Here is a 26,932-nt window from a genome sequence, read left to right on the forward strand (position 1 = left end):
AGTTTAGGGTTAGGGTTAGGGTTAGTGTTAGGCTTAGGGTTGGTTTTAGGGATAAGTTAAGGGCTGCAAGTTTGGTGCAGGGTTGGTCAAAAGTCGAGGGTTGTGTTTAGGGTTGGCAATGGGGTTGGGGTCAGGTTTGGGGCGAGGGTTTGTGGTAGGGTTGGGGCTAGGGTTAGGGTTAGGGTTAGGGTTGGGGTTGGGATTAGGGTTAAGTTTAGAGCTGTGTTTTCATGCAGGTTTGGAGTAAATTTGAGGGTTGGGTTTAGGGTTGGTGTGGGGTTTGCAGTTAGGGTAAGGGTCAGGATTAGGGTTAGGGTTGGTGTTAGGGTTAAGTTTATGCGTGTGGTTGGGTTTAGGGTTGCTTCAAATTTGAGGGTTGGGTTTAGGATTAGGGTTGGCGTTTGAGTTAGGTTTTGCGTTCGGGATGGAGGTAGGTTTCGGTGTAGGGTTAGGGTTAGGTTTAGGGTTAGATTTAGTGTGAGGGTTTGAGTTGAAGTCGGGCATAAGGTCAATTTTCAGACCGGGTTTGGAGGTTGGGATTTGTGCTGGTATGGGTTCTCGGTGTTTCGGTTTCTGTTTGTGTTTGTGGTGGCATAAGTGTCACATTTAAATTAAGTGAAAGTGAGGGTGCTCTGAATTATTGCAGTTTTGGTAAAAAAAAATCTCATGCCAGTGAATGGAACCAGGATGATTCTAAGTTTTCCAAACGTGTTTAGGTAATGATTTCCATTGCTGTAGGTGAGTACTTCCCAGAAATGCCGTTTTTCTCCCACAAAACTGCTCGAAAGAGAATCACGCTGGTAAGTCAATGAGCTCTCAAAACACATGTACAAACCGGTCTCCTATTTTACTGGGTAGCATTAGTTTGCAGTGGTGTTTTCCACGAAAAATGCTTGGAAATGTGTGCGGATATTAATATTGCTCATTTTTAAAAAAATTTTTATTAATTAAAAAAAATTACAAGAAACAAACATTCCCAACACATACACTCAGCAATTCACAATATCATCGCATAGTTGCATATTCATCATCATGATTATTTCCCAGAACATTAGCATCAATTCAGAAATAGAAATAAAAAGACAACAGAAAAATATAACAAACAAAAAAAATGTTACAGGCCATACCCCTTCCTGATCCCTTTCATTGATCACTAGCATTTCAAACTAAATCTATTTTAACATTTGTTCCCCCTATTATTTATTTTTATTCCATATGTTCCTCTCATCTGTTAACAAGGTAGATAAAAAGAGCATCAGACACAAGGTTTTCACAATCACACAGTCACATTGTGAAAGCTATATCATCATACAATCATCTTCAAGAAACATGGCTACTGGAACACAGCTCTACATTTTCAGGCAGTTCCCTCCAGCCTCTCCATTACATCTTGGATCACAAGGCGATATCTACTTAATGCGTAAGAATAACCTCCCGGATAACCTCTCAACTCTGTTTGGAATCTCTCAGCTATTGACACTTTGTCTCATTTCACTCTTCCCCCTTTTGGTCGAGAAGGTTTTCTCAATCCCTTGATGCTGGGTCTCAGCTCATTCTGGGATTTCTGTCCCACACTGCCAAGAAGATCCACACCCCTGGTAGTTATGTCCCATGTAGACAGGGGGTGGGTGGTGAGTCTGCTTGCTGTGTTGGCTGGAGAGAGAGGCCACATCTGAGCAACAGAAGAGGTTCTCTTGGGGGTGACACTTAGGCTTAATTTTAAGTAGGCTTGACCTATCGCCTGTGGTGTTAAGTTTCATATGAACAAACCCCAAGACTGGGGGCTCAGCCTATAGCTTTGGTTGTCCACACTGCTTGTGAGAATATCAAGAATTCAACTTGGGGAAGTTGAGTTTTTCCCCATTCTCACCATTCCCCAAAGGGGACTTTGCAAATACTTTTCCACTCACTGATCAAATCACTCTGGGATTCATCAGGGCATCACCTGGACAAACCAACAAAATCTCATTTCCTATACAAATTTTCATGTATTTATGGTGTTCAACCATCTACATAAGTTATATTAGGAGATGCACTAGTCAAAGAATAGATTTGTACCAAATAAACATTTTTTGCTTTAGTCTCACACATTCGTTGAAATTTTAAAATATTAAGTACCATCTATTTTCAGCACACTGCAGTAATGACATTCTTTTGTTCTTCCTCATGCAAAAACATTTTTAAATTTGTACATTTAGTCACTATCATTATACACTCTAGGCATTCCTAGATTACACCATCTCAATCTTTCTCATCTATCTTTCTTTGTGATTTCATTTATGCACCAGCCATCCCCCCTTTATCATTCTCATATGCAGCTTCATTCAGTGTTTTAACATAATTGTATTGCAGTTAGGTAATATTGTGCTGTCCATTTCTGAGTTTTTATATTCAGTCCTATTGCACAATCTGTATCCCTTCAGCTCCAATTACCCAATATCTTACCCTATTTCTATCTCCTAATGGTCTCTGTTACCAAGGAAATATTCCAAGTTTATTCACTAATGTCAGTTCATATCAGTGAGACCATACAGTATTTGTCCTTTTTTTTCTGGCTAATCACACTCAGCATAATGTCCTTAAGGTCCATTCATGTTGTTACATACTTCATAACTTTACTCTGTCTTACAGCTGCATAATATTCCATCTTATGTAAATGTCACAGTTTGTTTAGCCAACTGTCTGTTGATGGACATTTTGGCTGTTTCCATCTCTTGGTAATTGTTAATAATGCTGCTATAAACATTGGTGTGTAAATGTCCATTTGTGTCCTTGGCCTCATGTCCTTAGAGTAGAGACAGCATATAGATGGGTCCTGTTTTTTAATCCATTCTGCCAGAATATGTCTTTTTTTTTTCTAAAAATAGTGTTACTTTATTGTTACCCAATGACAAGCACAGGTCAAATGTAGGAAATAAAAGCGAAACCCTTAGTTATGTTCATACTTGTTCAATATGTGCTCTAATCAATTATCTTGTTTCATGCACTAAGGAAAAGAATGGCATCCTGTTATGCAAGAGCAGTCAGTTACAGTATGAAGCTCTGATGTCTAAGAAGCAATTCTGATGTTCAAAGCTGATCCCACACTTAGCTAGTCCATTTCTGTCACCCTCTGCTGGGCTTCTGCCCAACAATGAAGTTTCCTGCACACTGATACCACATTGAAATAGTGCACAAGCTGGACTAATACAGGGAAATGGTGCTACCTACCAATGGAGCCAGACAGTGTTTTCTACTTTATTAAACATTAAAGCCCAAATGGATGTTCCCTGTGGAGGAGGGCTGAAGGACACTGTGGGAGGGTGGGGATACCTTACAACTGAGACTGAGTTCACAAAAAGGGTTCAATATTGATTTCCAGGGAGGAGCAGGGCATGGTTAGTTCAAATTTGTTGATAACGTCAGGATGAAGGACCCCGAGCTTCCCAATGCTTTGACCCCTGGCAAAGATCTCAGCACATCGCCCGGGGAAGAAAGCAGTGCCTTCTGATGCTTTGATCACATATCCCCCCTTCTTTTCACCAGAAGGCACATTTAGCAGCTGCATAATTCTGTCCAGCAGCCCATGGATTATCTCAAACCCAGGGTTCTTGTTGTAATAAACAGCAGAGATGCCTATAGTTTCTTGCACCTACATCTCTGCTGGAATCTTTTATTACAATATCAGAGATTTCAAACAGCTTCAGAGGTAGGGGCATCTTCCGATTTGCTGCCATTGTCTTTAGAAGGCCAGGAAGTAGGGTAGTGCGCGCCACCTGAAATTCAGCTGTTTTAGGGTTACTTATGTGGACTGCCTTTGTTGCAGAGATATCCAAACCGAGTTTATCAGCAATATCTTCTTGGGAGCACAAAGCAAAGTTAAGGGCTTCAGTGAATCCAGCTGCTGCCATGTCATGTCTTAAGAAGTTCTGTGAGCTTATTAAGGGGAAATTGATTAGCTATGGTGTACGTTTTCGGGAGCGCCATCTGAATGTTATTATATCCATAAGCAATAGCTGCATCTTCTATAATATCACATGCATGGATAATGTCAGCTCTGGTTGGAGGGATTTCAATCTCTATTTGATTCCCATCGCCTATGACTTCTGACTTTAAATACATTCTGGTCAGAAGCTTTGCAAGGTTTTCTGGAGTTTCTCTGATTCCAACTTTTTTGTTAATTAGATCAGCTCTCAGCATCTCCTTTCGGTAAGCCAGTTCTGGAAAGGTATATGATTTTCCATTAGGAAAAACTACCTCAGTTGCTTCAACCGTAAATTGATTCTCACAATATTCACTGAACATGGTGACAATAATATCCAAGACTATTTTTGCCTTTGTAAAGTCAGTTCCTGTATATTCAATAAATATATTTCTAGTCTTTACTGTTACTTTGGAATGATCCCCATTGATGATTGGAGGCATTGAAAGGATGACACCATTGCTATCACAAACAACTGGGTATAGTGGTTTATTCTCAATGATATGCAAATACTGTTTAAGGTGGTTGTCAGTCTCGTATATGTTCATTAGTTCACAGGCTGTATACTCCTTTGTCTTATTTAGAGGCTTGAATTTAATATCTGAAGGACGCTTTGCAGTATAAGTAAACGGGCCAGACAAACTGTCCAAATCATGGGTGCCAATAGCAACCAATGCTCTTTTCCTGCAAATATTCTGATGCAATTTCTCCTGAAGTTCAATGAAGCTGTCATATCGATCTTTAGAAAACTTTATATTTCGAAGAACTGCTGCTACAGCATAAGGTCGGATTTTAGCTGTCTCTTCTGTGATAATTAATTTCTGGATTTCTCCATTAGGCATCACCCGTTTATAGACTGGGGCCTTTATCCTTTCCTTAAAGACTTGAAGTCCTCGGACCAATCCTTCCAGACACAGGAGATCATATCTATTGGCGGGAACATCAATTTTGTAAAGAACTATATCAGAGGCCCCCTTAGCCTTTTCATTTCCTTGTTCCTTACTTATAATTTCCTTCTCAGAAGTAATTTCGTCAAGTTCCAGACCAAATTCAAAACATAGTTCATCAAATTCTTCATTGGTGTATGTCCGGCCCAAGGCTTGGAAGAGCAGATCCTGCTTCACGCTGACAGTCGGCATCCAGACTATGTCTTTTGATTGGAGAGTTTAATCCATTAACATTCGGTGTTATTACTGCATGGGTAGTACTTTCTTCTACTATTTTGCCTTCTGGATTTTGTATGTCATATCTAATTTTCCTTCTTTTTACCTTTACTCATAGTCTTCCTTTCTACACTCTTCTCCACACCTCTCTCTTCTGTCTTCGTATCTGTCTCTAGTGTTCCCTTTAGTATTTCTTGCAGAGCTGGTCTCTTGGTCACAAATTCTCTCAGTGATTTTTTGTCTGAAAATGTTTTAATTTCTCCCTCATTTTTGAAGGACAATTTTGCTGGATATAGAATTCTTGGCGGGCAGTTTTTCTCTTTTAATAATTTAAACATATTATCCCACTGTCTTCTCACCTCCATGGTTTCTGCTGAGAGATCTGTGCATAGTCTTATTGGGCTTCCCTTGTATGTGATGGATTGCTTTTCTCTTGCTGCTTTCAAGATCCTCTCTTTCTCTTTGACCTCTGACATTCTGATTATTAAATGTCTTGGAGTATGTCTATTTGGATCTATTCTCTTTGGGGTATGCTGCCCTTCTTGGATCTGTAATTTTAGGTCTTTCATAAGAGTTGGGAAATTTTCAGTGATAATTTCTTCCATTAGTTTTTCTCCTCCTTTTCCCTTCTCTTCTCCTTCTGGGACACCCACAACATGTATATTCATGCGCTTCATATTGTCTTTCAATTCCCTGAGTCCCTGCTCATAGTTTTCCATTTTTTCCCCTATAGTTTCTGTTTCTTGTCAGATTTCAGATGTTCCGTCCTCCAGTTATGGAAATCCTATGTTCTGTCTCTCGAAATCTACCATTGTAGGTTTCCATTGTTTTTTTCATCTCTTCTACTGTGTCTTTCATTCCCATAAGTTCTGTGATTTGTTTTTTCAGACTTTCAGTTTCTTCTTTTTGTTCTTTCCTTGCCTTCTTTATATCCTCCCTCAATTCATTGATTTGGTTTTTGATGAGGTTTTCCATGTCTGTTCGTATATTCTGAATTAATTGTTTCAGCTCCTGTATGTCATTTGAATTGTTGGTTTGTTTCTCTGACTGGGCCATATCTTCAATTTTCCTAGTGTGATTTGTTATTTTTTGCTGGTGTCTAGGCATTTAATTACCTTAATTAGTTTATTCTGGAGATTGCTTTCACTTCTTTTATCTAGGGTTTTCTTGCTGGATGAATTTGTTGTCTATCTGTTCTTTGACATTCCGTTCAGCTTTATCTGAACCTTTAGCTTAAGTTTTGTTTAACAGAGTAGAATTTTTCAGTTCTTGTTTTCTTGTTTCTTGCCCTGCTTGTGTGGTGCCTTTCCCCCACACACACTTAGGAGGGTTTACTTAGATATTATAGACCCCAGCCAGATTTTCCCAGACCAAACTGGCCTCCTATCAGGAGGAAAGAGTCACCTGCATTGGTTTTCCCTGAGGGTGAGACCCAGCAGGTTGAAAGACTTTCCTGTGAAGTCTCTGGACTCTGTTTTTCTTATCCTGCCCAGTATGTGGTGCTTGTCTGACTGCAGGTCCCACCAGCATAAGATGATTCGGTACCTTTAACTTTGGCAGACCCTCCCTGCTGGGGCTGTGGTGGAGACAGAGGAGAGGTTGTAGGCTGGTTTTAATGGCTTCAAATTACCAAGCCCTGGTGTCTGAAATCCTTGATGTAGGGATTCCACCTGGGTGGGGCTTCACCCCTCCCCTGGGGAAGGCACAAGCTCCAGATAAGCCTCCAAAAGAGCTCACTTCTGCCTATGCCTGGGGCAGTTGCAGCCTGAAAAGTCCTGCCACTGTATCCAGAGGCAGTCAAGCCTTTGTAGATACACAGCCACAAAAACCTCTGTTTCCTTCTTTTTTCCCCCCCTTTTTCTGTCAGTCCTGCCCCCTTGGCACCGGGGCAAAAATGAGCAACCTCCACTTTGATCAGGTTCACCTAAGCTGGGGGCCTATTTTTAGTAGTCAGAATTTGTTAATTAGTTCCACAATTGGCGTTTGATTGTGCCCAGTCCCTGCTGCTGGTAAAGTCCTTTCCTTTCCCCTCTGGGAAGTGGCCTATGGGGGAGGGGAACTGGCTGCTGCAGCTTTGGGAACTCACGGTTCTGGGGGGGTGCTCACAGCCGGTCCAGCTGGTCTAGACTGGGGTACGCTGTGTGTCTGGTCACTATCGTGGCTCCGGGAGCTGTTCTGTACTGTTTCTGTTTATTTAGTAGTTGTTCTGGAGGACGAACTAAAATGTGCACGTTGTTAAGCCGCCACCTTGACCCGGAACTCCTGGATGAGCTTTCAATATTGCTCATTTTTTGAGACAGATTATGTTCATGGTCGTGTTAGGCTCAGGGTTAGGTGCAGGGTGAAGTTTTGGCAAGCATTGGTGGTTGGTTGTGGGTTAGCGTTCGGCTTCGGCTCGGGTTAGGATTTGGATTCTGCTTAGGGTGTGATTGAGATAGGTGAGAAGCTTGGTGTAGGTTTGTGTTGGTTGTCGGTTTTGAGGTCGTTGTACATTAACAGGGAGTACTAGTGTTAGGTGTAGGTTAGATTAAGGCTGGTGTTCTCTGAAGAAAGTACTTTCAGTCCAAAAAGTGCACTGAAGCAGATGGATCCATAAGCCCCTTAGCTTTCAAAACAGCATTAGGTAAGGGATTTGCATAGCAATTGTTGAGTTTTCTGTGAAAATGCTAGTTTTCCCGCAAGACGTGCATCAATATGAATGGAGCCAGAATGTCACTCAGTTCTACAAACCCGTTCACAGACTTTTTCAGCAAGAATAAGGTGAGATATGTTGGACAACGCCATTTTTTTTTAGAGTAACAAATTTTAATGTATTAGAGTACAAAAGATTCATTGATCTGGTTTCAGGTTTTGCATTGCAGCTAACCTTTAAGAATACCACTTGTTGATATTGAAAATTACTGATTATATATGTAGAATGGAATGATACGCTAATGTTTTTGTTTGTTCTTAATTTTTTAAATTAATAAATAAGTTTAAAAAAAGAAATACCACTTGTTGAGTTTTGGTGTAATATCAAAGAAGGATAGCCATAATTATCTAAAAGTTTATTAAAATGTGCCTCCTTCCCCATATATGTACCTGGCTGGATTTTCTTTAAAGACTTCAACTAAAACAACACATACCAATAGATTTAATGCAGGACTAGTCAGGCCAATTCACCTAGGCATTGAAGAAATTTGCAAAAATGTAAAACAATACCACTCTTCTCATTCTTTTCCATTGTTTTGGAAATTATAGTTATTTTTTCATAAAATATGCCATTTATGTTCATCCCAAAGGTTTATTGTTACTTTAAAGTGAATTATGAAATTATTTTTAATGTTCTCAGTTTGAATTCCTAATATGATAATAATTGATAGATACAACCCACCTGAATAAAAGCTCTTTGGGACCCTCAATAATTTTTAAGACTGTAAAGGGGTCATCTTTCCAAAAAGTTTAGAACAGTAGTTCACAGAAATTAAGGCTCCACATTTGCCACAGGGAGTGCGAGAAAGTTGGGGTTCACCCTCTCTCACTGGGGCATGATAAGCAGTCTCTGGGGGGCTCACGCAGCCTAAACACCCACTCTCAGCATAACTGCCTTAGAACCTGCTGAGTCCTTTGCCTCTCAGTGTTCCTCTCTCCACACTTTTCCTTTGATTTCCTCTGATTGCTTCCTTCCTCCAAATCCTTTCACAGCCTAGCTGGCATCCTTGACCCCTCCCCGCTTTCCTCCTCGTCTTCTCGCTCTGAAACTGGCCAGGATGGGGGCTGACCCTGGAGGAGCCTGCAACTCAGGGGACCTGGACACACACTGACAGTGTTCAGCTTAGGGGGAGGTCTGGGGATCCTGGGAGCTTCCCCGAGGTTCAAGCAGCTTTTGGGACTCAGGCAGGACTCTGTAAAAGCAGGAAGTCCCTTTTCTTCTCACAGGAGAGGCTTGCACATGTGGGCAACCCGCTGATCTTTACCATCCACCCCAAATAAAAGTTCTGGTCTCTCTGAACACTTGCCAATGTCTGCGGGTACGAACGATATCTGTTCCTGGTGGAACAGTTGGGCACATTTAGCCCTTTCTGTGCCCCTCTTAGGGCAAAGCAATGCAGAACAAAACTTCAGCTGCTATTGCTTTCTTTGGGGCCGTCAATAACTCTTTTTCTCCATGGGCCAGTGCATCTTCCTGGAAAGAAGGGTTTTCAGCCCTGCGGGGCTTCATGGGACCCCCTCACACTGATCCCATCGGTGGAGGGTCTGAAGCTCTGGCCCAAACTCTTGTTCTGTGGGTTAGCCTGAGAGAGGAATGCACTCGCCCAGGGCCCGGTCACAACCCAGCCCCTTCCTCCTGCCCCAGGCTCTGTAATAACAGTTATCTTCCTTCTTGCTGGGAGCCTCCGGCCTGGTTAGGAAGAGGTGTCCCCACATAGCTCTCTTCACTACTTCCCTCTGGAGGAAGCGCCCTGGGTCCCCTGGGGCAGAGCAGGTCAGATTTCTCAGCCATTGTGGTGTTAGTTCTTCTTGTTGTCTACTCCAGATCCCTTCTGCTTTCCCTTGGCCCAGCCCCCACCAGCCAGATGGAGCTGCCTCAGGACAATGAGCTGCAGACAGGTCCATTCAAAGCTTTGCAGGAGGGGAAGTGTTTTTTTTTTTAAATTGAGGTAAAATTCACGTAACATGTAATTTGCCATTTTAACTATTTAAAAGCATATAGTTTAGTTGGTTTTTTGTATATTCACAATATTGTGCAGCCGACACCACTATCTAATTCCAGCACATTTTCATCACCTCAAAATGAAATTCTGTACCCGTTAGGCAGTCACTCCCCCTCCCCCTATGGGGTGGCTTCATTTTTTTTTTATTAATTAATGGAAAAAAAAAGAAATTAACCCAACATTTAGAAATCATACCATTCTACATATGCAATCAGTAATTCTTAACATCATCACATAGATGCATGATCATCGTTTCTTAGTAGATTTGCATCGGTTTAGAAGAACTAGTGACACACCAGACAAGGATATAGAATGTTAATATAGAGAAAAGAAATAAAAGTAATAATAATAGTAAAAAAAAAACAAAAAAACCAAAAACGAACAAACAAACAAAAACAAACAAACTAACTAAACCTATAGCTCAGATGCAGCTTCATTCAGTGTTTTAACATGATTACTTTACAATTAGGTATTATTGTGCTGTCCATTTTTGAGTTTTTGTATCTAGTCCTGTTGCACAGTCTGTATCTCTTCAACTCCAATTACCCATTATCTTACCCTGTTTCTAACTCCTCCTGGACACTGTTACCAATGACATATTCCAAGTTTATTCTCAAATGTTGGTTCACATCAGTGGGACCATACAGTATTTGTCCTTTAGTTTTTGGCTGGACTCACTCAGCATAATATTCTCTAGGTCCATCCATGTTATTACATGCTTCATAAGTTTATCCTGTCTTAAAGCTGCATAATATTCCATCGTATGTATATACCACAGTTTGTTTAGCCATTCTTCTGTCGATGGACATTTTGGCTGTTTCCATCTCTTTGCAATTTTAAATAATGCTGCTATAAACATTGGTGTGCAAATGTCCATTTGTGTCTTTGCCCTTAAGTCCTTTGAGTAGATACTCAGAAATGGTATTGCTGGGTCGTATGGCAATTCTATATTCAGCTTTTTGAGGAACCGCCAAACTGCCTTCCACAGTGGTTGCACCATTCGACATTCCCACCAACAGTGGATAAGTGTGCCTCTTTCTCCGCATCCTCTCCAGCACTTGTCATTTTCTGTTTTGTTGATAATGGCCATTCGGGTGGGTGTGAGATGATATCTCATTGTGGTTTTGATTTGCATTTCTCTAATGGCCAGGGACATTGAGCATCTCTTCATGTGCCTTTTGGCCATTTGTATTTCCTCTTCTGAGAAGTGTCTGTTCAAGTCTTTTTCCCATTTTGTAATTGGATTGGCTGTCTTTTTGTTGTTGAGTTGAACAATCTCTTTATAAATTCTGGATACTAGACCTTTATCTGATATGTCGTTTCCAATTCATTTTACGAAGCCAACATCACCCTCATACCAAAACCAGGCAAAGATATTACAAAAAAAGAAAACTACAGACCAATCTCTCTAATGAATATAGATGCAAAAATCCTCAATAAAATTCTAGCAAATCGTATCCAACAACACATTAAAAGAATTATACATCATGACCAAGTAGAATTCATCCCAGGTATGCAAGGATGGTTCAACATAAGAAAATCAATTAATGTAATACACCATATCAACAAATCAAAGCAGAAAAATCACATGATCATCTCAATTGATGCAGAGAAGGCATTTGACAAGATTCAACATCCTTTCCTGCTGAAAACACTTCAAAAGATAGGAATACAAGGGAACTTTCTTAAAATGATAGAGGGAATATATGAAAAACCCACAGCTAATATCATCCTCAATGGGGAAAAATTGAAAATGTTCCCCCTAAGGTCAGGAACAAGACAAGGATGTCCACTATCACCACTATTATTCAACATTGTGTTGGAGGTTCTAGCCAGAGCAATTAGACAAGAAAAAGAAATACAAGGCATCAAAATTGGAAAGGAAGAAGTAAAACTATCACTGTTTGCAGACGATATGATACTATACGTCGAAAACCTGGAAAAATCCAGGACAACACCATTTTAACCTAAAAATAAGTATGGTCGCCTGTGGACCAGGCCCATTTCTCAGTTTCTGAAACAAATGATGTGAAGGCTTGTGTCAGTGTCAGGGTTAAGGTTAGGGTTAGGGTTAGAGTGAGGTTGGGGATAGGGTTATGTTTCAGGCTGCATTTGGGTGCAGGGTCAGTATACAGCTGAGGGTTGTGCTTAGGGTTGGCCTTGGGTTTGGGATTAGGGCTCAGGCAAGGGTTTGTGGTGGGTTTGGGTCTAGGTTTAGGGTTAGGGTTAGGCTTAGGCTTAGGCTTAGTGCTGGTGTTAGGGCTAAATTTAGGGCTGTGGTTTGGTGCAGGGTTGGTCAAAAGTCAAGGATTGTGTTGGAGTTGGGGTCAGGTTTTTGGCCATGATTGGTGGTAGGATGGAGGTAGGGTTAGGGTTAGCGTCAGGGTTGGGGTTGGGATTAGGGTTAAGTTTACAGCTGTGTTTTTGTGCAGGTTCGGAGTAAATTTGAGGGTTGGGTTTAGGGTTGGTGTGGGGTTTGCGTTTAGGGTTTGGGCTAGGGTTGGTGGTCGGGTTGGGGCCAAGTTTAGGGTTAGAGTAAGGGTTAGGGTTAGATTGGTGTAGGGTTAAGTTTAGGGGTGTGTTTGTGTTTAGGATTGCTACAAATTTGAGGGTTCGGTTTAGGGTTGGGGTTGCTGTTTCGGTTAGGTACAGGTTCGGGATGGAGGTAGGGTTGGGTGTAGGATTAGGGTTAGGTTTAGGGTTAGAGTTAGTGTGAGGGTTTAGGTTGAAGTCGAGCTTCGGGTCAAATTTCGGACCGGATTTGGAGGTAGGGATTTGTGCTGGCGTGGGTTCTACGGTGTTTCAGTCTCTGTGTTTGTGGTGGCATAAATGTCACATTTAAATTAAGTGAAAGTGAGGGTGCTCTGAAACATTGCAGTTTTGTTAAAAAATCTTATACCAGTGAATGGAACCAGGAAGATTCTAAATTTTCCAAACATGTTTAGGTAATGGTTTCCTTTGCTGTACGTGAGTGCTTCCCAGAAATGCCGTTTTTCTCTGACAAAACTGCTCGAAAGAGAATGGCGCTGGTAAGTCAATGAGCTCTCAAAATACGTGTACAAACGGGTCTCCTATTTTACTGGGTAGCATTAGTTTGCAGTGGTGTTTTCCATGAAAAATGCTTTGAAATGTGTGCGGATGTTAATTTTGCTCATTTTTTTTGAGACAGATTACGTTCACGTCGGTATTAGTCTCAGAGTTAGGTGCAGCATGAAGGTTCGGCAGGCATTGGTGATTGGCTGTTGGTTAGAGTTTGGCTTAGGCTAGCGTTAAGATTTGGATCCAGATAATTATACAATATATCTTGGGTGGGGACAGCAGCTGGGGCAGCTCCTGGCAGCATAGTGTCACCTTTGAGGTTAGTTCTCTGGCGGGTCTGCAGGTGGCGGTGGAAGGTGGAGGGCTGGTGGTAGCTTCTCTGGCAGAGGGAGCACACTTAGAGCCCTAATGAGCCTGCAGGTTGGTTTAGGGCTAAAGCCCTTTTCACACGTGCTGGACGTGAAGGGCTTCTCTGCTGTGTGAATCTTCTGGTGCACATGTAGATCTGATGTCTGGTAGAAACCCTTGTGACACTTGGCAAAAACAAATGGGCTCTCATTTCTGTGTCTTCTCTGGTGGGCATCTAGTTGAGAGAAATACCAGGTTTTTGGAATTTTGATTGGCACTGTGCTGAATCTACACATCAATTTGGGTAGAATTGACATCTTAACTATATTTAACCTTCCTATCCATGAGAAAGTAATGTCTTTCCACTTAATTAATCTTCTTTGATTTCTTTTATCAATGTTATGTACTTTTCTGTGTACAAGTCCTTTACATCCTTAGTTAAGTTCATTCCTAGGTACTTGATTCTTTTAGTTGCTATTTTGCATGGATTTTTTTCCTCAACTGACTCCTCAGTTAAGATCATTGTTTGTGTATAGAAACACTACTGATATTTGCACATTAATTATAAATCCTGCCACCTTGCTGAATTTTTTATTAGCTCAAGTGACTTTGATGTAGATTTCTCAGCATTTTTCAAGTATAGTATCATACCATCAGCAAATAATGAAAATTTTACTTCTTCCTTTCCAGTTTGGATGCCTTCTATTTCTTTTTACCTGGTTGATTGTTCTAGCTAGAGCTTCTTGTACAGCGTTGAATAATAGTGGTGCCAGAGGTCATCCTTGTCTCATTCTCAATTTCAGGGGGAAAGCTTTCAGTCTCTCTCCATTGAATGTGATGCTGGCTATCAGTTTGTCCTGTATGCCCTTGCTCTAGTTTGCTAGCTGCCAGGATGCAATAAACCAGGAATGGAATGCTTTTTAAGAGGGGAATTTAATAAGTTTCTAGTTTAACAGTTCTAAGGCCAAGAAAATGTCCCAATTAAAACAAGTCTATAGAAATGTCCAATCTAAGGCATCCAGAAAGGATACCTTGGTTCAAGAAGGCCAACGAAGTTCAGGGCTTCTCTCTCAAGTGGAAAGGGTGAACACAGTCAGGGCTTCTCTGTCAGCTGGAAGGGCACGTGGCGAACACAGTACCATCTGCTAGCTTTCTCTCCTGGCTTCCTGTTTCATGAAGCTCCCCAGGAGGCATTTTCCCTCTTCATCTCCAAAGGGCGCTGGCTGGTGGACTCTGCTTCTCATGGCTGCATCATTCTCTGCTCTCTCAGAATCTCCCTCATTCTCTAAAATGTTTCCTGTTTTATAGAACTTCAGAAACTAATCAAGACCCACCTGTTCTAGTGCTAGCTGCCGGAATGCAGCACACCAGAGATGGATTGGCTTTTAATTAAAGGGGATTTATTTCACTAGTTCTTAAGAGGAAAGGCAGCTAACTTTCAGCTGAGGTTCTTTCTTATGTGGGAAGGCACAGGGTGATCTCTGCTGTCCTTCTCTCCAGGCCTCTGGGTTCCAACAACTTTCCCTGGGGTGATTTCTTTCTGCATCTCCAAAGGCAAGGGCTGAGCTGACAGTGCTGAGATGAGGTATGCTGTGCTGCTTGGGCTGTGCTATGTTAAGCTCTCTCATTTAAGCACCAGCCAATTAAATCAAACATCATTCATTGCAGCAGGCAGGCCTCCTAGCCGACTACACGTGAGTTATTGTACATCTACTACAGATTACATCTGTAATAATCAGCAACAGATGAGGTTCACATGCCACTGGCTCATGTCCACAGTAACAGAACAAGGCACTTTCACCTGGCCAGGTTGACACCTGAAACTAACTATCACACCACCCAAATGGGTGGAGACATGCTGCCACCTAATCCATCTTAACAACCACTCTTGATTAAATCACATCTCTAGAGAGATGACCTAATTACAGTTTCAAATATACAATGCTGAATAGGGATTAGGAGAAACAGCCACCTTTACAAAATGGGATTAGGATTAAAACATGGCTTTTCTAGGGTGCATACATCCTTTCAAACCAGCACAGCCCTTTATCATATTGAGGAATTTATCTTTGATTCTTACCCTTTGAAGTGTTTTTAACAGAAAAGGTTGTTGAATTTTGCTGAATGCTTTTTACAGCAACAATCAAGATGATCATGTGATTTTTTTCCCTTTCAATTTGTTAATATGCTATATTACATGAATTGATTTTCTTGTGTTGAACCATCCTTGCATTCCTGGTATAAACCACACTGACATATGAAGGTGGAAGCACTCCATATTTTTGTTGGATTTACCTCCCACCCTCTGACACACAAATGCCTTACCAGTAAGTCTAGAGTAGTTGCTACTTCTTGCTCACTAGGCTCAATCAACATGATATCATCCATATAATGGGCCAGCATGATATCTTGTGGGAGGGAGAAATGATCAAGGTACCTGCAGACAAGATTATGACATAGGGCTGGAGAGTTTATATACCCCTGAGGTAGTGATATAAAGTGAAATATATATACAGTGAAAATATGTTGCCAGCTGAAAGCAAACTGTTTCTGGTGGTCCTTACTAACAACTATTGAGGAAAAAGCATTTACCAGATCGATAGCTGCATACCAGGCACCAGGGGATGTATTGATTTGCTCAAGCAATGATACTACATCTGGAAGAGCATCTACAATTGTAGTTACCATCTGGTTGAGCTTACAACAATCCACTGTCATCCTCCAAGACCCGTCTGTTTTCTGCACAGACCAAATAGGAGAGTTGAATGGGGATGTGGTGGGAATCACCATCTCTGCATCCTTCAAGTCCTTAAGAGTGGCAGTAATCTCTGTAATCCCTTCAGGTATCCAGTATTGCTTCTGATTTACTATTTTGTTAGATAGGGGCAGGTCTAGTGGCTTCCACTTGGCTTCTCCCACCATAATAACCCTCACTGCATGAGTGAGAGAGCCATCGTGGGGATTCTGCCAGTTGCTCAATATGTTTATTCCAATGATGCATTCTGGAACTGGGGAAATAACTACAGAATTGGTCCAGGGAAACACTGGACCCACTGTGAGATGGACCTGAGCTAAAACTCCATCAATCACCTGACCTCAATAAGCCCCCTATCATGGTCAGGTTCATGTGTCAACTTGGCCAAGTGGTGGTACCTGTTTGCTTGTTTGGGCAAGTGCTGACCAATCTGTTGCTATGAGAGCATTTCATGGAATTAAATCATGATCATGTCATCTGAATCCACAGCTGATTCCATTTGTAATCAGCCAAGGGGAGTGTTATCTGCAAAGAGTGATGCTGAATCTAATCACTGTAAGCCTTTTAAGGAAGATTCAGAAGAATTAGAAGTATCTTCCCAGGCATTTGCTTCAGTGCATTCATTGGCAGTTTTATCTGATGAAGCAGGATTAATCACTCTAGGGCTAATTGCTTCAGGTGGAAGTTGGGTGGCAAACTCCTCAAGGCAGGCTGGAGGTGGAGCAGCTATGTCCTCTGGGCAGACCATTATAGGGCTTTCTAGAGAAGACTCAGCATGACCTAGGGTTTTAACCCCGCCACTGAAATCATTATCAATCCATATGTTGCCATTCCATTTTTCAGCATCCCACTCCTGTCCAATTAATGACCTCATCTTAACAGCAGACACCTTTCAAGATTGAGATTTCAGTTTATGTTGTAGAGTTGCTACTCTAACAATAAGATTTTGAGTCATATTATCAGAGATCTCAAGTTTACAGCTACAGGAATAAGATTTTCCTTCAGAACACGTTTACGTCTGTCAGATGGCACTTAAGTTTCTTGTTTGAACTTAAGCCCATTCCTTTTACTCATTAATGTATATAATGTATGTAACAATAACCAGCCAACATCTCTATATCACTGATTTCCATAAAACTCTGTAAAGGTGTCAAAAACATTATCCCCCAGAGCCTGGATTCATACAAGTGAAGCATTAGAAGAATTGAATGGTAATATTTTGACTATCTCTTTTGCCAACTCACTCCATGAATTGGTAGTGTCATTCAGAGCCCTTAGTGCCTTTGAGTCCAATCACAGTAGAAAACCATTCATAAACATTTTTAAGGTTCTGTTTCTTAAGAACCACTCTTGGTACCAAGTTGTATTAGTTAGGGTTCTCTAGAGAAACAGAACCAGCAGAAAATATTCGTAAATATAAAATTCATAAAAATGTCTCTCATATCCATGGGGATATAGAGTCCAAAATCCACAGGGCAGGCTCTGAAGTTGATGATTCTGATGGAGGGTCTGGATGAACTCCACAGGAGAGGCTCACTGGCTGAAGCAGGTAGAGAGTCTGTCTCTTAAAAGTCTCCTTAGAAGACTCCTTAAAAGGCTTCCATGATTAGATTAAACATTGCTAATTAAATAAGACAGTCCCCTTGGCTGATTACGAGTGGAATCAGCTGTGGATGTGGCTGACATAATCATGGTTTAATTCTGGGAAATGTCCTCATAGCAACAGACAGGCCAGTACTTGCCGAACCAGACAAACAGGTACCACCACCTGGCCTGGTTGACACATGAATCTGACCATGACAGATCTTTTTGGAATGTTTGATAAAATTCCCCTGTGAAGCCATCTGACCCTGGGCTTCTTTTTGTAGGAAGATTTTTGATGACTGATTGAATCTCTTTACTTGTGATTGATTTGCTGAGATCTTCTATTTTTTCCTGAGTCAGTGTGGCTTTTTTTGTGTGTTTCCAGGAATTTGTCCATTTCATCTAAGTTGTCTAGTTTGTTGGTGTATAGTTGTTCATAATATTATCGTATGATTTATTTTATTCCTTCTGAGTCTTTTGTAACAACCCCCTCCTCATTTCTAATTTTGTTTATTTGCATCTTCTCTCTTTTTTCCTTTGTCAGCCTTGCTAGTGGTCAATTTTATTGATTTTCACAAATAAACAAATTTTGGCTTTATTGATTCTTTCTATTGTTCTTTTATTCCCACATTCATTTATCTCTGCTTTAATCTTCGTTATTTCTCTTCTATTTTCTTTGGAGTTAGTTTGCTGTGCTTTCTCGAGTTCCTCAGGTAAGCAGTTAAGTCCTCGAATTTTTGCTCTTTCTTCTTTTTTAATATAGGCATTTAGGGCAATACATTTACCTCTCAGCACAGCCTTTACCACATCCCCTAATTCTGATAAGTTGCATTCTTTTTTTTCACACATCTCCAGATAGCTACCCATTTCCCTAGCAATTTCTTCACCGACCCATTGGTTAAGGGTGTATTATTTCATCTCCATATATTCATAAGTTTTTGTTCTTTGGTGACTATTGATTTCCAGCTTCATTCCATTGTAATCAGAGAAAGTGCTTTGGATAATTTCAATGTTTTAAGATTTATAAAGACCAGTTTTGTGCCCCAGAATATGATCTATCCTGGAGAATGTTCCATGAGTACTAGAGAAGTATGTATAATCTGGTGTTTTGGAGTGTAATGACTTATATATGTCTGTTAGGTCTAATTCATTTATCAGATTGTTTAAGGTCTCTATTTCCTTGCTGATCCTTTGTCTAGTTCTATCTATAGAGGAGAGTGGTATCTTGAAGTTCCCTACTATTATTGAAACATTTATCACTCCCTTCAGTTTTGCCAATGTCTATGTTATGTACTTTGGAGCTCCTGATTGGCAGTGTGAACATTTATGGTTGCTATTTCTTCTTGGTGAATTGGCCCTTTTATTAATATATTGTGTCCTTCTTGTCTCTTATGATGTCTTTATATTTAAAGTCTATTTTGTCTAATTTTAGCATAGCTACTCCTGCTTTCTTTTGGTTAAGTTTGCATGGAACACTTTTCCCATCAGTTCACTTTCAATCTCTTTGTATCACATGGCAACCCCACCCCTAGCTTCCAGTGTGCCTTCCAAGTGGCTGCACCTCTCATTTCCATACTGACAGTGAATAGGCACATCTCATTCTCCATATTTTCTCTAACACTTTTTTCTCTCTGTTTATTTATTTATTTTCAACTTTTTAATTGTATAGTATAACTTACATACAAAGCTAAGAAATAAAAAAACAAACAATAGTTTTCAAAGCACTCTCCAACAAGTACTTACAAGACAGATCCCAGAGTTAGTCATGGGATACCATACAATCCTCTCAGATTTCTCCTTTTAGCTGCTCCAGAATATAGGAGGCTAGAGGGCTTAAATATATTTTTATCATCCCAATCTACTTTTTTCCTTCTTTTTTTGTGTGAAAAAAACATATATATATATTAAAGCTATAAATTTCAAAGCACAATTAGTTGTAGAATATATTTCAGAGTTTCAGAGTTTGACATGGGTCACAATATCAAAATTTTTAGGTTTTTACTTCTAACTACCCTAACATACTGGAGACTAAAAGAGAGCTATTTGGGGTCTCTTCCCCCTTCTGGATGAATTTTGTAATTAGCTTTTCCAAATCTTCAAAGTATGTTGCTGGTATTTTGATTGGTACTGCGTGGAATCTGTAGACCAATTTGGGGAGAATTGACATCTTAACTATATTTAACCTTCCTATCCATGAGCAGGGAATGTCTTTCCACTTATTTCGATCTCCTTTGATTTCTTTTAAATGTTATGTAGTTTTCTGTGTACAAGTCCTTTACATCCCTAGTTAAGTTCATTCCTAAGTACTTGATTCTTTTAGTTGCTATTTTGAACGGATTTTTTTCCTTAACTGGCTCTTCAGGTAGGTCATTGCTTGTGTATAGAAATGTTACTGATTTTTACACATTAATTTTATACCCTGCCACGTTGTTGAATTTGTTTGGTAGTTCAGGTAACTTTGCTGTAGATTTCTCAGAGTCTTCCAAGTAGTATCATCTGCAAAAGAGAGTTTTACTTACTCCTTCCAATTTGGATGCCTTTTATTTCTTTGTTTCCTGCCTGATTGCTCTAGCTAGAATTTCTAGAACAATGTTGAATAATAGTGGTAACAGTGGACATCCTTGTCTTGTTCCTGATCTTAAGGAGAAAGCTTTCAGTCTCTCACCACTGAGTACAATGCTGGCTATGTGTTTTCCATATATGCCCTTTATCATATTGAGGAAGTTACCTTTGATTCCTACCTTTTGAAGTATTTTTGTAAGAAAAGAATGCTGAATTTTGTCAAATTTTTTTTCAGCATCAATCAAGATGATCATGTGATTTTTCCCTTTCAATACGCTATATTAAATTAATTGATTTTCTTGTGTGGAACCATCCTTGCATTCCTGGTATAAACCCTACTTTTTCATGGTGTATAATTCTTTTAATGTGTTGTGGATTTGACTTGCTTATATTTTATTGAGAATTAGTAATTCACAATATCATCATATAGTTGCATATTCATCATCATGATTAAGAAATTGTAAAAGTTTTGATATAGGCAAATGATTATCAATTTGTCCTTTAAAATCACTTAATGCTATTTGCCAAGATGTATTGAAGATAAATAGACTTTGAACCTTTTCCTTTGTGAGATCACACACTATGCAATTAGGATCATTTCCTCTTAATTGATAATATCTTTAGCGACCTTGGGCTAGTAAAGAAATGATTTTTTTGCAAATATGTATTTAAACATTTTTGTCGATTGTTTGGTAAAAAAATTTATTTTAAAATACTATGTTGCCAAAATAGGCCTGTAGGAGATTACAAGGTAAAGAAAATAATAAAATCAGTAGGTTTTTCTAAATCTATTTGAACAGGCTGCCCTTCCTGGATGCGTTCTTTAATTAATTACAATTCTTGTTTAGCCTCAGCTGTTAACTGCCTTTTGCTTAATAAATCAGAATCTCCTTGTAAAATATCAAGCAAGTTCTGTAACATATAATTAGGAATCCCTAAAGTGGCAGGTAGCAAAAATGAAAACAGAGTGTCAATAATGACATGTACCCATATAGTAAATGACCAGATTTTGTAAAATGAATTCATTGGATTGATTGAAAAGGAATGCAGGAATGAGGATTATTTATAATTGGCTGTGTGTTTTTGGTATTTTCAAATTTATTGCATGCAGTTTTTATGATATTTTCCCACAATAGTGGCCAAATTCCAATTTGCTTACATGACCGGGCCCAGTTGGGTCCTCTGGGAACTGGCTAGGGACCAAGAGGAGCTTCCTGGGACCTAGATATCTTTATTAAAGTACACCTCCTTCTGGGAGGATAGCCAGTCCTCCCAGCTAGAGTGCACATTTTGATTGTTTCTTACCAAGGTCATGTGATAATAGCATCAGTTGCCATGTAATGGCAACATCAGGTGAACAGAACAGACTCCACAAGTACATTTTTTCCTTGCACTCAGCCCTCAAATTTGATCTGCTTCCAACATAAGCCATGGTTATTTTGGGATAAATTTAGAACATACTTATGTAGTTTATATAAACACTGGATAAAGCATTAAAATATTTTGGCTTAACGGAATTTAGGTGTTTATATGATTTGAATATTATTTAGCGAGTAATAGATTTATTTACAGCAATATTACTTAGATTCATAGATTAAGCCACCTGGTTTGGGGCAAGAAAAGAAACAGATTTTACCAGTATAATGATACCCAGAAGAAAATCCGTGTTTTTTTGTATAGATAACAACATGATAAAAGTTAACATAGGTTATTTTGATAAAACACAGAATCTTTGCATTTTATGCTGATCATCTAGTAAAAATTTTTTTAAATCTTTTCATTAGAACAGGCTAAGAGTCTAAGAAAACATTGTCATTTTAGACTCTTTAAATCTTTCTTGATTTTGACTACAATTTCCATTTTTACAAACTCTTAGCAATTATTATATTAGCTTAGGCTTTGTCCTATATTTTTCTCACTTTGTAACAGTTGTTCATTTTATCTTAGGATAAAACTATTCTGTTTTCCTAGTAATAAAAATATATCTTTCATATTTTTCATACTTAAATCATTATTTTAAATAAATATTTTACCACAAATAATTGCCATTAAAATAAAATTTGTTAGGTCAGGCCACGGTGGCTCAGCAGGCAGGAATGCTTGCCTGTGATGCCAGAGGACCCAGGTTTGATTCCTGGTGCCTGCCTATGTATTAAAAAAAAAACAAAAAAACATTAAATTTGTTAAACTAATGTTAAATACTTTAAATAGTTAATGCATATTTGAAACATCAATATATTGTTTTTAACCAGAATTTTCAATTTTAAAGTTCTGAAAATATATTTCCTTTTCAAATATGAATAGGAGCTAAACTCATGGCCAGTTTCTAAATTGTTGTTTGTCAAGGATCTAAATTAACAAAAGGAAATGGGGCTGCCATTTCCATTTCTTTTCACAAGATTTTATTTGTAGCGTTGGTTTAAATTTCAGTAGTATAATTATTTAGATTAAACCAAGGTAACTTAACAGAACACTTTGAGTCAGAACTACAATCCTGAATTGCATATCCCTTAGGGGACCAATCTATTATAATTCCATAGGAACCATTAATGAGTACTGCCTTTTGTTTGGCATGGCATTGTTCCTATTGAATATTTTCTGACTCAGGTGTATATGAATTTTTATATAAAGGCAAGCTCAGAAATTAATTTTTCTTTATCTTGCTCTGCTAAAGGTATGGTAAAGAAGCAATTTAAAGAATCTATTATAATAATAGAGCAGTTTTAGGAACTATAATTGGTGTGGGCAATCCAGGTTGTAATGACTCCATAGATTGAATTACAGCATTAACTTTTATCAAATCAGTTAACATTCTCCATTTTCCTGATTTCTTTTTTTAATAAATACTGGAGAATTCCAGGGACTATGAGATTCTTCTCTATGTCCTGCTTTAAACTGTTCTTGAACTAACTGAGAGCCTCTAACTTTTTTATAGATAAGGGCCACTGCTCAACCCACAGAGACTCATTTGTAGTATTTGTGGTGGATGTCCCTGGAGCGTCTCCTCACTTTATGCTTTAAGAGTTCCCTTATCAGATCCCTGTCTGGGCACCAATTGTCAAGTCCAGCTCAAGAAACTGTCCAAACAGGATCAGATGGGGCAGTGGGAGATTGAGAAAATACACAACACAGAGCTTAAGAGAAAGCGGGGGCTAGGTGGTCCATTACCTGACTGAACACAATGACCAAATAGAAACAGGAATATCTTCCCTGTTTTGTTATGTTTGCTGCAAAGCCTTCATAACCAATTTCCATTACTTAAGATTTAAAACATTATGGCCTTGAGGCTGAAACCAATAACAATGTTTTTGAATGAGATCAAATAAGCTTAACAATTCAGATGCTTTAACAGGCACCCCAGTAGCTTCTAACAATGTTTTCAACACACACACACATACTCCTCCAGCCGCCTGATTACCTGTTACCCTGATGCTACAAGAAAAATGCTTACTTCACCAGTATGACTCGAGTCCTCTTCTATAGGCTGGACACACGTCCCTCTAATGGAGACTTTCCCTTGGTTCCTTAATATTGTCTTGGAGTCTTTTTCTTCTTTGAGCCCCACGCTGGGGACCAGATGTTGCTTCCTATGAAACAGAGCTCGAACAATATTAAGGAACCATGAGAAAGAAAGAAAGAAAGAGACAGACGGGATCAGGGGGTCTGAAGCTTAGCAATAACAGGCAACAGACAACTTTCTTCTTAACCAGTTCTTGCTTATATACTGTCGGGTTTACATGACTAAAAGCATGCATACATTTCATGATAAAACAGAGTACCTACTTTTCAGTATATTACTCCCTACATACAAAAGATAGCTAACAGGACCTTGCGGTGAAGAAAAAACAAACATTCTCTCCCTCTCAGACTGTCCTCCAGTTAAGCAGATAGCAGCCTCCACAGTTTATTACCGATGCCGCTCTGAAGCCAGTTGCTCCCAACAAATTCCACAGGTTTTCCATTAACCCTGTCTCCTACAATGTTACTCAGTCAATTGTGGGTATTCAACTTGATTAGATGGCGATGTGTCTCCACCCATTCTATGTGGGTCTTGATTAGTTTACTGGAATCCTATAAAAGAGGAGACATTTTGGAGACAGTCCCTCTTGAAAGCAAGGAGAGAGCTGTAGAACCACAACAGAAGGATGAGGGAACCACCGAGTCCACCAGCTAGAGACCTTTGCAGATAAAGAAGGAAAATGCCTCCCAGGGAACTTCAAGAAGCAAGAGGCCTGGGAGAGAAAGCTAGCAGACACCATCATGTTTGCTATGTGCCCTTCCAGCTGAGAGAGAAACGCTGAACATCATTGGCCTTCTGGAACCAAGGTATCTTTCTCTGGATGTCTTGGCTTGGACATTTTTATAAACTTGCTTTAATTGGGACATTTTTTCAGCCTTAGAACTGTAAACTAGCAAGTTATTAAATTCTTCTTTTTGAAAGCCATTCTGTTTCTGGTATATTGCATTCCAGCAGCTAGCAAACTAGAACAGGGCCCCTTAATCAATTCCCAAACTTGAGACATTTTACAGACCCACAATCCTTTGAATGAGGGGAGGGCTGGGTACCCTTGGGGAAGGACACTTTTACACTGCCCAAAATTTACACTGTTACTCTTCCTCCTAGCCTTCCCCAAGTAGACCGACGGCCTTTAACCAGGGTGACTGTGCACTGGGGAAAAGGAAATGATCAGACATTTCAGGGATTATTGGACACTGGCTCAGAAGTGACACCAATCTCAGGAGACACAAAACATCACTTTGTCCACCAGTCAGAGTAGGGGCTTATGGAGGTCAGGTGATTGATGGAATTGTAGCTCAGGTCCATCTTACAGTGGGTTCAGTGTGTCCCCAGACCCATTCTGTGATCATTTCCCCAGTTCCGGAATGCATAACTTAAATTGACATACTCAGTAATTGGCAGAACCCTCACAATGACCTCTGACTCATGGAGCGAGGGCTACTATGGTAGGAAAGGCCAAGTGGGAGCTGCTAGATCTGCCCCTATCTAGTAAAATAGTGAATCAGAAGTGATACCGTATTCCTGGAGGGATTGCAGAGATTCATGGCATGTTTAAGAACTTGAAGGGTGCAGGGCTGGTGATTCCCACAACATCCCCATTCAACTCTCCTGTTTGGCCAATGCAGAAAACAGATGGGACCTGGAGGACGACAGTGGATGGATGGTCATAAACTTAACCAGGTGGCGACTCCAATTGCAGCTGCTGTTCCAGATATGGTATCATTGCTTGAGTAAATCAACATAGCTCCTGGTACCTGGTATGCAGCTATTGATCTGGCAAAATGCTTTTTTTCTCAATAGCCGTCAGTAAGGAAGGACCACCAAAAACAGTGCATTCAGCTGGCAAGGTCAGCAGTATAATTTCACTGTCCTGCATCAGGGTTGTGGTTGTTAGGTTCAGGTGTCAGCTTGGCCAGGTGAAGGTGCTTAGTTCTATTGCTGTGGACATGAGCTAATGGCATGTGAAACTCATCTGTTGCTGATTACATCTGCAGTCAGCTAGGAGGCAGGCCTGCTGCAATGAAATGATGTTTGATTTAATTGGCTGGAAGCTTAAATGAGAGAGCTCAGTGTAGCACAGCCAAAGCAGCTCAGCATACCTCATCTCTGCACTCACAGCTCAGCCCAGGCCTTTGGAGAAGCAGAAAGTAATCACGCTGGGGGAAGTTGTTGGAACCTAGATGCCTGGAGAGAAGGCCAGCAGAGATCACCCTGTGCCTTCCCACATAAGAAAGAACCTCAGTTCAAAGTTAGCTGCCTTTCCTCTGAAGAACTATAACTAAATAAATCCCCTTTTATTGAAAGCCAATCCATCTATGGTGTGTTGCATTCTGTCAGCTAGAAAACTAGAACACGGGTTGTATCAAGTCTCCATCCTTATGTCACAATCTTGTCCACAGGGGCCTTTATCATTTCTCCCTCTCACAAGACTTCACAATGGTCCATTATATTGATGATATCATGTTCATTGGACCTAGTGAGCAGGAATTAGCAACTTTAGACTTACTGGTAAGGCACTTGCAGGTCAGAAGATGGGAGACAAATAGAAAAAAACTTTGGGGCCTTCCACCTCAGTGAAATTTCTAGGTGTCCAGTGCTGTGGGATGTGTTGAGATATCCCTTCTAAAGCAAAGGATAAGCTGTTGCATCTGGCCCCTCCTATAACCAAAAAAAGAGGCACAATGCCTAGTTGACCTCCCCTTCAACCACTCAGATAAACATTTGCTTCTCTTCAATTATTAATAAACCCACTTAGTACTTTCAGAGTGCTCTGCCATCATTCGATATTTAATCCTCAGAATTTCTGTACTAGACTGTAAAATATCTTTTTATAAGGGAAGAAATGAAGACAGAAGGTCCTTCAAAGACTTTTTTAGAGATACCATGTGCCCATGGCAGACTCAGAGCGAAAAGTCCAAAAGCTTGGCAGCTCCATGTGAATTGGCATTTCCCTCTAAGTTTAACATGCAGGGCAGGACACAGCCCAAGGAAGCCTTCAGTACATTAAAAATGTACCTTATGTATAGATTCAAGTGAATGTTCAGCTAATCATATAAGACTCCTTATACTCTTAAGTAAAATGTCTTTATGCCCAACACCGTTAGAAGAGAACAAGGAAAGAATCTCTCTTCCCAGGCATGAACTTGAGTTTATTTGTGCGTTGAGATTCTCACCCAGGTCTGACATAACAGAGGTGATGGCAGGATCCTCTGCTCTCTTCCTGGTATACATCATCATGGGCAGTGAGAGGTTGGTTCTTTCTCTAGTACGTGTTGAAAAAACGAGGGTAAATGAAATATAACAATC

At 40.0% G+C, this 26,932-nt stretch overlaps 1 pseudogene; it reads right to left on the bottom strand.

The window, feature by feature from the left end:
- Window positions 1–2,885: 2,885 nt before the first annotated feature.
- Window positions 2,886–5,100, bottom strand: LOC143660111 (phenylalanine--tRNA ligase beta subunit pseudogene; annotated as a pseudogene).
- Window positions 5,101–26,932: the final 21,832 nt, after the last annotated feature.

The sequence above is a fragment of the Tamandua tetradactyla genome, chromosome 16 (genome assembly GCF_023851605.1).
Source record: "Tamandua tetradactyla isolate mTamTet1 chromosome 16, mTamTet1.pri, whole genome shotgun sequence".
Lineage (NCBI taxonomy): Eukaryota > Metazoa > Chordata > Mammalia > Pilosa > Myrmecophagidae > Tamandua > Tamandua tetradactyla.